Below are 14361 nucleotides of genomic sequence, written 5' to 3' on the forward strand. Positions count from 1 at the left end.
CCAAACGCCTGGCAGCGAAACCACAGCCACACTCCACTCCCAGCCTGCATGAGGAACTGCAGCCAACCAACATCTCCGGCCAGGTCCAAGACCGCCCGCGACGGCCGTCGCCCACTCCAAGGGACGACCTTGCGACAATCGAACCTACCTCTCCACGGAAAAAACCCAGGCCGGCACCATTAGGAGAGTACCGCCGCTCGCCATGCCACGCAGAGATGACCGACCACTTGTTGCTCACAAGACTCCATCTTGGCCGAACCAACGCAGCGCCGCCACCAACCCGCCCGTGGGAACCCGTCGACACCTCCAGTCGGTGCTGCCGCCACCAGAACGCGCCACTTCTCCGTGCCATACTACGCCAGGCCCGCCGCACCACCAACCCATCTGCCACGCGCCGGTCCTTAGCCCTCACCTCCGGACAGCACAGACGGACTGGCTTGAGCCGCCATAGCGAGGAGTACCAAGCCACCATCGGCCCGCGTGCTCCGTTGTGACCCACCACCACCAGCCGTCTGCATCGTCCCTCTCCGCCTCCACGCAACACTCGCCACCGAGCCCCGACGCACCGACCACCGAGGCCCCGAGCCAGCCTCGCAAGAATGCCGCCCACCCACGACGCGACCAACAGGGAGCCCCCTAAAGGAAATATTCCCTAGAGGCAATAATAAAGTTGTTATTTTTATATTTCCTTATTCATGATAAAGGTTTATTATTCATGCTAGAATTATATTAATCGGAAACTTAAATACATGTGTGAATACATAAACAAATACCATGTCCCTAGTAAGCCTCTACTAGACTAGCTCGTTGATCAAAGATGGTTAAGGTTTCCTAACCATAGACATGTGTTGTCATTTGATAACGGGATCACATCATTAGGAGAATGATGGGATGGACAAGACCCATCCGTTAGCTTAGCATAATGATCGTTAGTTTTATTGTTATTGCTTTCTTCATGTCAAATACATATTCCTTCGACTATGAGATTATGCAACTCCCGGATCCCGGAGGAATGCCTTGTGTGCTATCAAACGTCACAACGTAACTGGATGATTATGAAGATGCTCTACAGGTATCTCCGAAGGTGTTTGTTGAGTTGGCATATATCAAGATTAGGATTTTTCACTCCGAGTATCGGAGAGGTATCTGTGGGCCCTCTCGGTAATACACATCATAAGCTTGCAAACAAATGACTAAGGAGTTAGTCATGAGGTGATGTATTACAAAACGAGCAAAGAGACTTGCTTGTAACGAGATTGAACTAGGTATGAAGATACCGACGATCGAATCTCGGGCAAGTAACATACCGATAGACAAAGGGAATTACGTATGTTGTCATAACGATTCGACCGAAAAAGATCTTCGTAGAATATGTAGGAGCCAATATGGGCATCCAGGTTCCGCTATTGGTTATTGACTGGAGAGGTGTCTCGGTCATGTCTACATAGTTCTCGAACCCGTAGGGTTCGCACGCTTAACGTCCGATGACGATATAGTATTATATGAGTTATGTGATTTGGTGACCGAATGTTGTTCAGAGTCCCGGATGAGATAACGGACATGACGAGGAGTCTCGAAATAGTTGAGAGGTAAAGACTGATATATAGGACGATGGTATTCGGACACCGGAAGCGTTTCGTGAAGGAAATATGCCCTAGAGGCAATAATAAAGTTGTTATTTATATTTCCTTATATCATGATAAATGTTTATTGTTCATGCTAGAATTGTATTAACCGGAAACTTAGTACATGTGTGAATACATAGACAAACAGAGTGTCACTAGTTTGCCTCTACTTGACTAGCTCGTTGAATCAATGATGGTTATGTTTCCTAACCATAGACACGAGTTGTCATTTGATTAACGGGATCACATCATTAGAGAATGATGTGATTGACTTGACCCATCCGTTAGCTTAGCACGATGGTCATTTAGTTTGTTGCTATTGCTTTCTCCATAACTATACATGTTCCTATGACTATGAGATCATGCAACTCTCGAATACCGGAGGAACACTTTGTGTGCTACCAAACGTCACAACGTAACTGGGTGATTATAAAGGTGCTCTACAGATGTCTCCGATGGTGCTTGTTGAGTTGGCATAGATCGAGATTAGGATTCGTCACTCCGATTGTCGGAGCGGTATCTCTAGGCCCTCTCGGTAATGCACATCACAATAAGCCTTGCAAGCAATGTATCTAATGAGTTAGTTACGGGATGTAGCATTATGGAACGAGTAAAGAGACTTGTCGGTAACGAGATTGAACTAGGCATTGAGATACCGACGATCGAATCTCGGGCAAGTAACATACCGATGACAAAGGGAACAACGTATGTTGTTATGCGATTTGACCGATAAAGATCATCGTAGAATATGTAGGAACTAATATGAGCATCCAGGTTCTGCTATTGGTTATTGACCGGAGACGAGTCTCGGTCATGTCTACATAGTTCTCGAACCCGTAGGGTCCGCACGCTTAACGTTCGGTGACGATCGGTAATATGAGTTTATGTGTTTTTATGTACCAGAGGTAGTTCGGAGCCCCGGATTTGATCACGGACATGATGAGGAGTCTCGAAATGGTTGAGACATAAAGATCGATATATTGGATGACTATATTTGGACTTCGGAAGGGTTCCGGACAAGTTCGGATAAATACTGGAGTATCGAGGGGTAACCGGAACCCCCCGGGGAGTGAAATGGGCCTATTGGGCCTTAGTGGAGAAGAGGAGGGGCGGCCAGGGCAGGCCGCGCGCCGCCTATCCCTCTAGTCCGAATTGGACAAGGAGGGGGGCGCCCCCCTTTCCTTCCCCCTCTCTCCTCCTTCCCTCTCTCCTACTCCTACTCTTGGAAGGGTTGGAGTCCTACTCCCGATGGGAGTAGGGCTCCCCTTGGGGCGCGCCTAGGAGGGTCAGCCTCTCCCCCTCCCCCACTCCTTTATATATAGGGAGGGGGGCACCCCATAGACACACAAGTTGATCAGTTGATCTTTTAGCCGTGTGCGGTGCCCCCCTCCACCATAATCCACCTCGGTCATATCGTAGCGGTGCTTAGGCGAAGCCCTGCATCGATAGCATCGTCATCTTGCCGTCGTGCTGACGGAACTCTCCCTCGAAGCTCTGCTGGATCAGAGTTCGTGGGACGTCACCGAGTTGAATGTGTGCTGAACTCGGAGGTGCCGTATGTTCGGTACTTGGATCGGTCGGATCATGAAGACGTACGACTACATCAACCGCGTTCTCATAACGCTTCCGCTTACGGTCTACGAGGGTACGTGGACGACACTCTCCCTTCTCGTTGATATGCATCACCATGATCTTGCATGTGCGTATGATTTTTTTTGAAATTACTATGTTCCTCAACAGTGGCATCCGAGCCAGGTCTATGCGTAGATGTTATATGCATGAGTAGAACACAAAGGAGTTGTGGGCGTGGGTATATACATATTGCTTGCCATCACTAGTTGATTCTTGATTCAGCGGTATTGTTGGATGAAGCGACTCAGACCGACATTACGCGTACGCTTACGCGAGACTGGTTCTACCGACGTGCTTCGCACACAGGTGGCTAGTGGGTGTCTGTTTCTCTAACTTTAGTTGAATCGGATTCAATGAACATGGTTCTTTCTAAAGATTAAAAAGCAATCACTATACCGCATTATGGTTTTTGATGCGTAGGTAAGAACAGTTCTTGCTCAGCCCGTAGCAGCCACGTAAAACTTGCAACAACAAAGTAGAGGACGTCTAACTTGTTTTTGCAGGGCATGTTGTGATGTGATATGGTCAAGACGTGATGAGATATAAATTGTTGTATGAGATGATCATGTTTTGTTAAAGTTATCGGCAACTGGCGGGAGCCTTATGGTTGTCTCTTTATTGCATAAGATGCAAGCGCCATATAATTGCTTTACTTTATCGCTATGCGATAGCAATAGTTGCAAAAGCAATAGTTGGTGAGACGACTATGTGACAACATGTTGATAGAGATCAAGATGATGGAGATCATGGTGTCATGCCGGTGACGATAGAGATCATGACGGTGTTTTGGAGATGGAGATCAAAGGCACAAGATGATGATGGCCATATCATGACACATATTTTGATTGCATGTGATGTTTATCCTTTATGTATATTATTTTGCTTATTTCGGTGGTAGCATTATAATATGATCTCTCACTAAATTTCAAGGTATAAGTGTTCTCCTTGAGTATGCACCGTTGCGACAGTTCGTCATGCCGAGACACCACGTGATGATCGGGTGTGATAAGCTCTACGTTCACATACAACGGGTGCAAGCCAGTTTTGCACACGCGGAATACTCGGGTTAAACTTGACGAGCCTAGCATATGCAGATATGGCCTCGGAACACTTGAGACCAAAAGGTCGAGCGTGAATCATATAATAGATATGATCAACATAGTGATGTTCACCATTGAAAACTACTCCATCTCACGTGATGATCGGACATGGTTTAGTTGATTTGGATCACGTGATCATTTAGATGACTAGAGGGATGTCTATCTAAGTGGAAGTTCTTAAGTAATATGATTAATTGAACTTTAATTTATCATGAACGTAGTCCTGATAGTATTTGCATATCTATGTTGTAGATCAATTGCTCGCATATAGCTTCCCCGTTTTATTTATATGTTCCTAGAGAAATCTATGTTGAAAGATGATAGTAGCAATGATGCGGATTGGATCAGTGATCTGAGGATTATCCTCATTGTTGCACAGAATAATTATGTCCTTGATGCACTTCTAGGTGACGGACCTATTGCAGGAGCAGATACAGACATTATGAACGTTTGGTAAAGCTCGATATGATGACTACTTGATAGTTTAGTGCACCATGCTTTACGGCTTAGAACTGGGACTTCAAAAACGTTTTGAATGCCACAGAGCATATAAGATGTTCCAAGAGCTGAAATTTGTATTTCAGACTCATGCCTGAGCCGAGAGGTATGAGACCTCTGACAAGTACTTTGCCTACAAGATGGAGGAGAATAGCTCAACCAATGAGCATGTGCTCAGATTGTGTGAGTACTACAATCACTTGAATCAAGTGGGAGTTAGTCTTCCAGATAAGATAGTGATTGACAGAGTTCTCTAGTCACTATCACCAAGTTACTAGAACTTTGTGATGAACTATAATATGCAAGGGATAACAGAAACGAATCCCAAGCTCTTCGTGATGTTGAAATCGATGAAGGTAGAAATCAAGAAAAGCATCAAGTGTTGATGGTTGACAAGACCACTAGTTTCAAGAAAAGGACAAAGGGAAGAAGGGGAACTTCAAGAAGAACGGCAAGCAAGTTGCTGCTCAAGTGAAGAAGCCCAAGTCTGGACCTAAGCTTGAGACTAAGTGCTTCTACTGCAAAGGGACTGGTCATTGGAAGCAAAACTACCCCAAGTATTTGGCGGATAAGAAGGATGGCAAAGTGAACAAAGGTATATTTGATATACATGTTATTGATGTGTACTTTACTGTGTTCATAGCAATCCTCGATATTTGATACTAGTTCAGTTGCTAAGATTAGTAACTCGAAACGGGAGTTGCGGAATGAACAAAGACTAGTTAAGGGTGAAGTGACGATGTGTGTTGGAAGTGGTTCCAAGATTGATATGATCATCATCGCACACTCCCTATACTTTGGGGATTAGTGTTGAACCTAAATAAATGTTGTTTGGTGTTTGCGTTAAGGATGAATATGATTTGATCATGTTTATTGCAATACGGTTATTCATTTAAAATCAGAGAATAATTGTTGTTCTGTTTACATGAATAAAACCTTCAATGGTCATACACCCAAGGTGAATGGTTTATTGAATCTTGATCGTAGTGATACACATATTCATAGTATTAAAGCCAAAAGATGCAAAGTTAATAATGATAGTGCAACTTATTTGTGGCACTGCCGTTTAGGTCATAATGGTGTAAAGCGTGTGAAGAAAATCCATGCTGATGGGCTTTTGGAATCACTTGATTATGAATCAGTTGATGCTTGCGAATCATGCCTCAAGGGCAAGATGACTAAGACTCCGTTCTCCGGAACAATGGAGCGAGCAACAGACTTGTTGGAAGTAATACATACTGATGTATGCAGTCCGATGAGTGTTGAGGCTTGCGGCAGGTATCGTTATTTTCTGACCTTCACAGATGATTTGAGTAAGATATGGGTATATCTTCTTGATGAAACATAAATCTGAAACATTTGAAAAGTTCAAATAATTTCAGAGTGAAGTAGAAAATCATCATAACAAGAGAATAAAGTTTCTACGATCTGATCGTGGAGGAGAATATTTGAGTTACGAGTTTGGTCTTCATTTGAAACAATGCGGAATAGTTTCGCAACTCACGCCACATGGAACACCACAGCGTAATGGTGTGTCCGAACATCCACTACAAAAAAAGACACATCCGTGACATTTCAGGCCGAACGAAAAAAAATTATGTCATACTTATGACACTTCTATGACGATAATTGTGACAAAACCCGGTATCATCATAGATGTGGTGGGCTCCTACTTCTATGACAAAAAATCATGATATAAAATGGGCTTTTCATCCTGGGCGGGCCGGAGACGCAGCTGCATGACATTCTTTGGGCCGTCCATGACAGAAAAAACTATGGTAGAAGCGAGGGCGAGGAAAATATCGGGGTGTTCCCGGTTACGGTGGGTGGTCGGGGCCGAGCGATGCGCGTTTCTCTCATACACGCACGTGCGTGGGTGCGAGGCGTTGGGCTCTAACTGAACTCGAGCGAGGCATTCGCCTACTGAACCCGAGCGATTGCACTGCAGGCTACGCGTTACTGAATCTGAGCGATCGATCAATGGCTGTTAACTGAACATGATCGAGCGATTCCTTCGCTACTGCTGCTAACTGAAGCCGATCGATGCTGCCTCTCGATGAACAGTGAGTGTTGCTGGGGGGTGGATGAACAATTCCTGGTGGGGGTGGATGAACAGGACCCTGTGGTTTTGCCTCTGGATGAACAGGACCCTGATCGATCGAGCCAGTTGGGGCTGGATGAACAAGACCCCGTGGAGGGATGGATGAAGAGGACCACCCCGTGGAGGGTTGGATGAACAGTATACGGTGGAGGGATGGATGAACAGTAGCCCGTGGAGTTGTGGTTGAATAGGAGCTCGTGGAGAGGGCTAGTTGAACAGTAGCCGATGGAGTAGCGCGGGGTGGAGGCTGGATGAACAGGAGCCCGTGGATGAACAGTCTTAGGTGGAGGCTGGAGGACGTTGACGGTGGATGAACAGTAGCCCGTGGAGGCTGAAGGGGGTCGACGGTGGAGATGAACAGTATCCCGTGGAGTCCCATTTTGCGGTACGCCACACCCCTCTCGATGAACAGGACCCCCGTTTCGACCGTAGCGCTCCAACACAAGTCCGTTTCCTCCGTTTTGCGGTACGCCACACCCCTCCCGATGAACAGGACCTCCGTTTCGACCGTAGGAGGTCTGTTTGCTCCGTTTTGCAGTACGCCAGACCCCTCCCGATGAACAGGATCCCATTTCGACCGTGGCCGGTCGAACACAAGGCCGTTTCCTCCATCCTGCGGTACGCCAGGCCTCGTTTCCATCGGCTGTTCCGTCGAAACCCTCCCGATGAACATGACGACGCATTCCGTTCCGACCCAGCCAGTTGGCTCCCCATGAACACGACGACGACGCAGTTTCTCCGTTCCGACCCAACCATGTACACGAGCCCTGGCCGTACGTATGCGCGAGTAGGCGTTCGAGACCCCACCCGTATGTATGTACATGGCCGTATTTTCTTTCTTGCACACTGGCCGTTGTACGTACGTGTACATGCTACATGTGCGCCTCTACTATGACACGTGCGCGCTCTACATCGACCAGTATGTACGTACATGTTCGCCACCAGAATGACAACGCTATGTATGCTTCGACCAGGTGGGTCCCGACTGTCAGGCACTTCCTTGCGTGCGAAGATATAGCTGGTGGGTCCCAGCAGTCAGGGAGGCAAATCGTTTTTTTGCCCGGACGCACTTCCTTGCGTGCGAAGATGTAGCTGGTGGGTCCCAGCAGTTGGGAAACATTTTTTTTCACGAAATATGGTGGCCCGTCTGGTGGGTCCCCGCTGTCAGGTACAGGAATAATTATTTTGCGCGTAATAAGGAGGCACTTCCTTGCGGCTGCCGTGGACCCAGCTGTCAGCCTCTCCACGTACAATACTCTTCCGATGAAAGTCGGTCGTTGACCACATTGACCACGCCGCGCCAAGAGCACCAAGGCGGTGGACGATGGTGAGGCCTAGGAAGGGGACAACGCGGAGCCAGGGAAGACGCGACAGTGGATGCCCACGCGGAGAGGAGTACGAGGGTTCATTGGTTCGTCTGCGGTGTGAGGCTGTCGTCGCTGCAGAATAATAGGGGGTGGGTGAGTAGAGGGATGGCCTGGCCAGCGGTGGGAGTAGTAGGGGGCGGTGGGGCCTCCATGGCATCACAGCCGGCCACGGGAGGCAGGAGCACGCGGCACGACCGGCGCTGGTTTGGGCGGCTGGAGCAAGAAGACCAGAGGTTGAATAAGCACTACGGTCGTTGGATGGACATCGTATGGTCACTGGAGCTAGAATCGTTCATATATTGACTAAGTTCACAAAGCCCTCCGTCTCCGTCAACTTAGTAGGCCCACAAGTCAGCCTCCCACTGTGGTGGGTCCCAGCTGGCAGGGGGTATTCATTTTTTGTGTGCAATAAGGAGGCACTTCCTTGCGTGCGAAGATATAGTTGGTGGGTCCGACCTGTCAGCGAAGGGAACATTTTTTTTCGTGAAATATAGAGGCCCTTCCGGTGGGTCCCAGATGTCAGGTGGAGGAATCATTATTTTGCACGTAATAAGGAGGCATTTCCTTGTGTGCAGCTGTGTACCCAGCTGCCAGCCTCTCCACGTACAATCCACTTCCGATGGATGTCGTTTGTTGACCACATTGACCGTGCCGTGCCGAGAGCACTAGGTGGTGGACGACGGCGAGGCCTACGAGGGGAACGACATGGAGCCGGGGAAGACATGGCAGTGGCTGCCCATGCGGTGGAGAGTATGAGGGTTGACTGGTTTGGCTGCCGTCGCCGAAAAATAACAGAAGGTGTGGGTGAGTAGAGGGATAGACAGGCCAGAGATGCGAGTATATGATGGGGTCGTGAGGCCTGCCCGGCAACACAGCCGGCCACGGGAGGCGGGAGCAGGCGGTCCCGCCGGCGCTGGATTTGGCGGCTGGAGCAAGAAGATCAGAGATTGAAGAAACACGACGGCCGTTGGATTGACATCCAACGGTTACGTCTACTAGAATCGTTTGTTGACGTATATAATAACTAAAAAAATCTTGCATACGTGTCAACTTAATAGGCCATAAGTCAGACCATTCCCTCTTTTTTTAATAATTTATATATAGCTCATTGCAACTTCTTATGCAATTTATTGCAGTCCATTTTTGGTTGGCCGGGGCCAATTTCGCATATTTCCGTGGGTTCCAAACTATTTTTAATACCGAAATGTCGAGCCAGATTTAAAGTACTTTGAAGATATATTTAAATTAGGTTAATGTCGAGTGAAATAGAAATATGAAAATGTGAAAAAAATCAGAAATTATAAAGTAATTGCTAGTTTGTCATCTGTTTTTATATTTACAACCCATTTCATATTACTTTCAAGATTTGCAGGCGTCTTGAAAGAGTTGCCGCCCATCAGGGCATAGAAAAGTAAGTAGGCCTAGATTGGGTATTTCTCAGAAAAAATAAACTGGGCTCATTTTCACAAAGAAAAAATTGCTGGGCTAGTCACATGGTGAACATAAAACATAAGCCTGGGCTAGACGGGCCACAACCCAGTTCAAACCCTGCTCCGTCTCAACAATAACAAAAAAATACTGCTCGAGCAGCTACGTCCCAGGTGTTATCTGATCTTGTGTTGTTGTCTTGTCTATTGACTATATACGCTCACAATGTCGTGGGTCCCAGATGTCAGGAAAACACTAGGAGGAAGCATTTTATTTTTCCATACACTGACATGGTGGGCCCCTACTGTCATCCTCTCCACGTACTTCTGCCGATTCCTGTTGTTTGTTGACCATGTTGACAATGCGAGAGGGCGGCGCCGCGGTGGGCGCACCAAAGCGCGCGGAGGATGACAGCGAGGCCTCGGACGTCGGCGTTAACGATTTAGGAGACGGTGGGGCGGCGATGCGTGCGTTGAGGCACAACCAGCCGTGGGAGGCGGAAGCAGGCGGCCCCGCCAGCGCTGGTTTGGTTTTGGTGGCTGCAGGAAGACAGGACTGAAGAAACATGATAGGTTGTAAAAGCAGCAGGAGTACTTAACTAAAACCAGCAGGGGCACTTAACAACCATAGCTGAAAGGAATATGAGTACTTATACAGGTTCAACCGTACAAAGCACGCCTCGAATAGTGCTACTTTGCCTACAGTTAACCAAGGGTGAGGCTGCCAAGCCCCAGGACAAGGCCCAGGCGCCACCCCGCGCATCCACAACCTTCTGAAAGCGGCTTCATCTCGCAATGTGGTCAATAAACAAGATATTCGCTTTAGAGCCATGGAAAAGCAAGAACATAATCTTCTGTCCTATTCTCCAAGATGGACGGGCCTTCATTATTTGAGACCACCCATGAATAAGTATATTTTCACCTCCAAGGGGAATGGAGTAGGTCGACATAAACATCATGTTGTGACCAAGCGGAAGTCTGACCCGACCATGGTCGGGCATCTGTATAGGAACAATAGAACTGGGCAGTTTCTATTTCAAGAAGATCACAGCTGTAAAACTGTGTATAAGCAATAGTTTATGAACAACATATATATCAGAAAACACCTCGTACCATAAGTTTCTCGACATAGTTGGACCTGTTCAATGAGTGCAGCAGCGACACACATATCCCACGTGGCCTTCCACCATTGAAACGCCCCGCAAGGACCTGAAGATGATCAATAAAGTGTAGGAAATTGTGGATGTCGTCCCTGTCAACTTCAGTGCCATCAGTAACAGCAGAGTTGTTACAGAATAACAAATGAGCAGCCTGCTTAACTCTAAAAAAACCTACACGTGCCACCAATTATAAGAAAATATTAGTTAGAAGTAGCATCTTCGTGAGAGATTCGTTGCTACTTCTAAAGTTAAATTGTGATTAGTTAGACATAATAGGTGGATTAAGAAGTAATCGAGGCAACAAGCAAGAACCAGATACAAAACTAACATGGATGAACAATTGGAACAACGTCGGGGTGGAAGATCACAGTGAAGATGAGACCAGGTTCTGCTATTTCCATCAACATTTGTGCGCCAACTTTCAGTCCATAACACTTGAGAAAGTTTATCCAAGTTCAGCCATAAAAAGCAGCGATCTTCTTGGTTCATGAACCCAACTCGGAACTTATATCCATGGCTTGTCTTCACTATGACCATTAAACTGGTGTATTTAGTTATGGCAAGGCCGAGCATCTTGAGTACATGTGTTCTGGCAGAGCAAATAATGCACTACAGGAAAAATAATATGAGAACACAATGTATTCCCTATCCAAATCTAGAAATAACTTCCACCTTCATGCCAGTGTTGACCATCGTACTGGTAGTACCTTTTATCCAAATATAGCAATCCAAATTTCCAAATTAGTCGACAACATGTTCAAAAAACCCCCACCCTCCTGGATAGAAAAGAGGATTCTAGGAACATGCTGTGCGCGTTTTAAAATCATGTGTTAGGATGAGAAGGAACAAGTGTGGCATCTCGCCGAGGGCGCAGAAACCTATAGGGTCCTCGCACTTTGGGCACTGCAAATGAAACACACTAGATTCAGTAGGAAGAAAAATGCATCAACGGCGGCGGCTGCCATCCTAGGATTACCCGTGACCAAGGGACTTGGATTTATCGGGGATGGATGAAGAATTCGTACCTGGTTCTCCATGAGAAAACCCTATGCAATCACCGAGAGGGGGTTTTCTCTGAACAAGCAGACGAGGGAGAAGGGGATTCATGCCCAGTGAAATATTGCTACTTTGTCCGTCCAGCTTACTGCTAAAGCTCGAAGGGGGGGGTGATGAAGCTATGTACCTAGGGTAGGGTCATGGATCTGTCCAACATACCCTCCCCAGGGACATCTCTACAAAGAATCAGAAGCAGTCGAAGAGAAACCATCATCCACTCGACCGTGAAGATGTACTCACTCGACCACCTTGAAGACACTCGACCACCATAAGATGAGAAACCCTCCACTATGCAACGGTCATGACTTAAACCATAGCTTTATGGGCATTTACTACACTTTACTGCAGACGTTACCAGTAACGCTTCTCCTTTATGAACATTGAACCCTGTGTAACGGAGGGGAGCAGGGGTCCTGGCGCACTCTATATAAGCCACCCCTCCTCTGGGACAGGGGTTCACACTTTTTGTAATTCACACACATATATTCAGTCGGCACCTCTGGGCTGTGACGCCCCTGATTCAATCATACACTAATCATACATGCAAATGTGTACGATCAAGATCAGGGACTCACGGGAAGATATCACAACACAACTCTACAAATAAAATAAGTCATACAAGCATCATATTACAAGCCAGGGGCCTCGATGGCTCGAATACAAAAGCTCGATCATAGACGAGTCAGCGGAAGCAACAATATCTGAGTACAGACATAAGTTAAACAAGTTTGCCTTAAGAAGGCTAGCACAAACTGGGATACAGATCGAAAGAGGCGCAGGCCTCCTGCCTGGGATCCTCCTAAACTACTCATGGTCGTCGTCAGCGGGCTGCACGTAGTAGTAGGCACCTCCCGAGTAGTAGTAGTCGTCATCGACGGTGGCGTCTGGCTCCTGGACTCCAACATCTGGTCGCAGCAATCGAGTATAGAAAGGAGGAAAATGGGCAGCAAAGCAACCGTGAGTACTCATCCAAAGTACTCGCAAGCAAGGAGCTACACTACATATGTATGCATTGGTATCAAATGGAAAAGGCTATCATATGTGGACTGAACTGCAGAATGCCGGAATAAGAGGGGGATAGCTAGTCCTATCGAAGACTACGCTTCTGGTAACCTCCATCTTGAGTAGATGGTAAGTTCACCAAGTATCATTGCATAGCATAATCCTAACCGATGATCCTCCCCTCGTCGCCCTGTGAGAGAGCGATCACCGGTTGTATCTGGCACTTGGAAGGGTGTGTTTTATTAAGTATCCGGTTCTAGTTGTCATAAGGTCAAGGTACAACTCCGGGCCGTCCTTTTACCGAGGGACACGACTATTCGAATAGATCAACTTCCCTGCAGGGGTGCACCACATTTCCCAACACGCTCGATCCCCTTTGTCCGGACACACTTTTCTGGGTCATGCCCGACCTCGGAAGATCAACACGTCGCAGCCCTACCTAGGCACAATAGAGAGGTCAGCACACCGGTCTGAATCCTATGGTGCAGGGGTCTGGGCCCATCACCCATTGCACACCTGCACATTGCATACACGGCCGGTGAGCAGACCTAGCAACCTCCATTACAAAGGAAGTTGCGTTACGCGGTCCAACCCGGCGCTCGCCGCTCAGTCGTTGACATCACGAAGGCTTCGGCTTATACCACAACGTCGAGTGCCCATAACTGTCCTCGCGTAGATGGTTAGTGCGTATAGGCCAGTAGCCAGACTCAGATCAAATACCCAAATCTCGTTAAGCGTGTTATTTGGAAGTAACCGCGAACACCGACCAGGGCCAGGCCCACCTCTCTCCTAGGTGGTCTCAACCTGCCCTGTCGCTCCGCCTCAAAGTAACAGTCGGGGGCCGTCGGGAACTCAGGCCCACCACTACCTGGATGGAGCCACCTGCCCCTTCAGCCCCCATCTCCGAACAGTATCATAAGTAATATAACAGTATAAAGTATACAAATTTGCCCGTGATCACCTCCCGAAGTGATCACGGCCCAGTAGTATAGCATGGCAGACGGACAAGAGTGTAGGGCCACTGATGGAACACTAGCATCCTATACTAAGCATTTAGGATTGCAGGTAAAGGTAACAACAGTAGTAGCAAGGACAGGCTATGCATCAGGATAGGATAACGGAAAGCAGTAACATGCTACACTAATCTAATGCAAGCAGTATAGAGAAGAATAGGCGATATCTGGTGATCAAAGGGGGGGCTTGCCTGGTTGCTCTGGCAAGAGAGAGGGGTCGTCAACACCGTAGTCGTACTGGGTAGCAGGGGTGTCAGTCTCGTAGTCAATCGGAGAGCAGAGGGGGAAGAAAAAATAAATATTAAGCAAACAGATGCATAGCCATGCATGACATGACAAGTAGCGGTGCTAGGGGTGCCCTAACGCGGTATGAGGTGGTA

This window comes from Triticum urartu, chromosome 4, assembly GCF_003073215.2.
Source record: "Triticum urartu cultivar G1812 chromosome 4, Tu2.1, whole genome shotgun sequence".
NCBI lineage: Eukaryota > Viridiplantae > Streptophyta > Magnoliopsida > Poales > Poaceae > Triticum > Triticum urartu.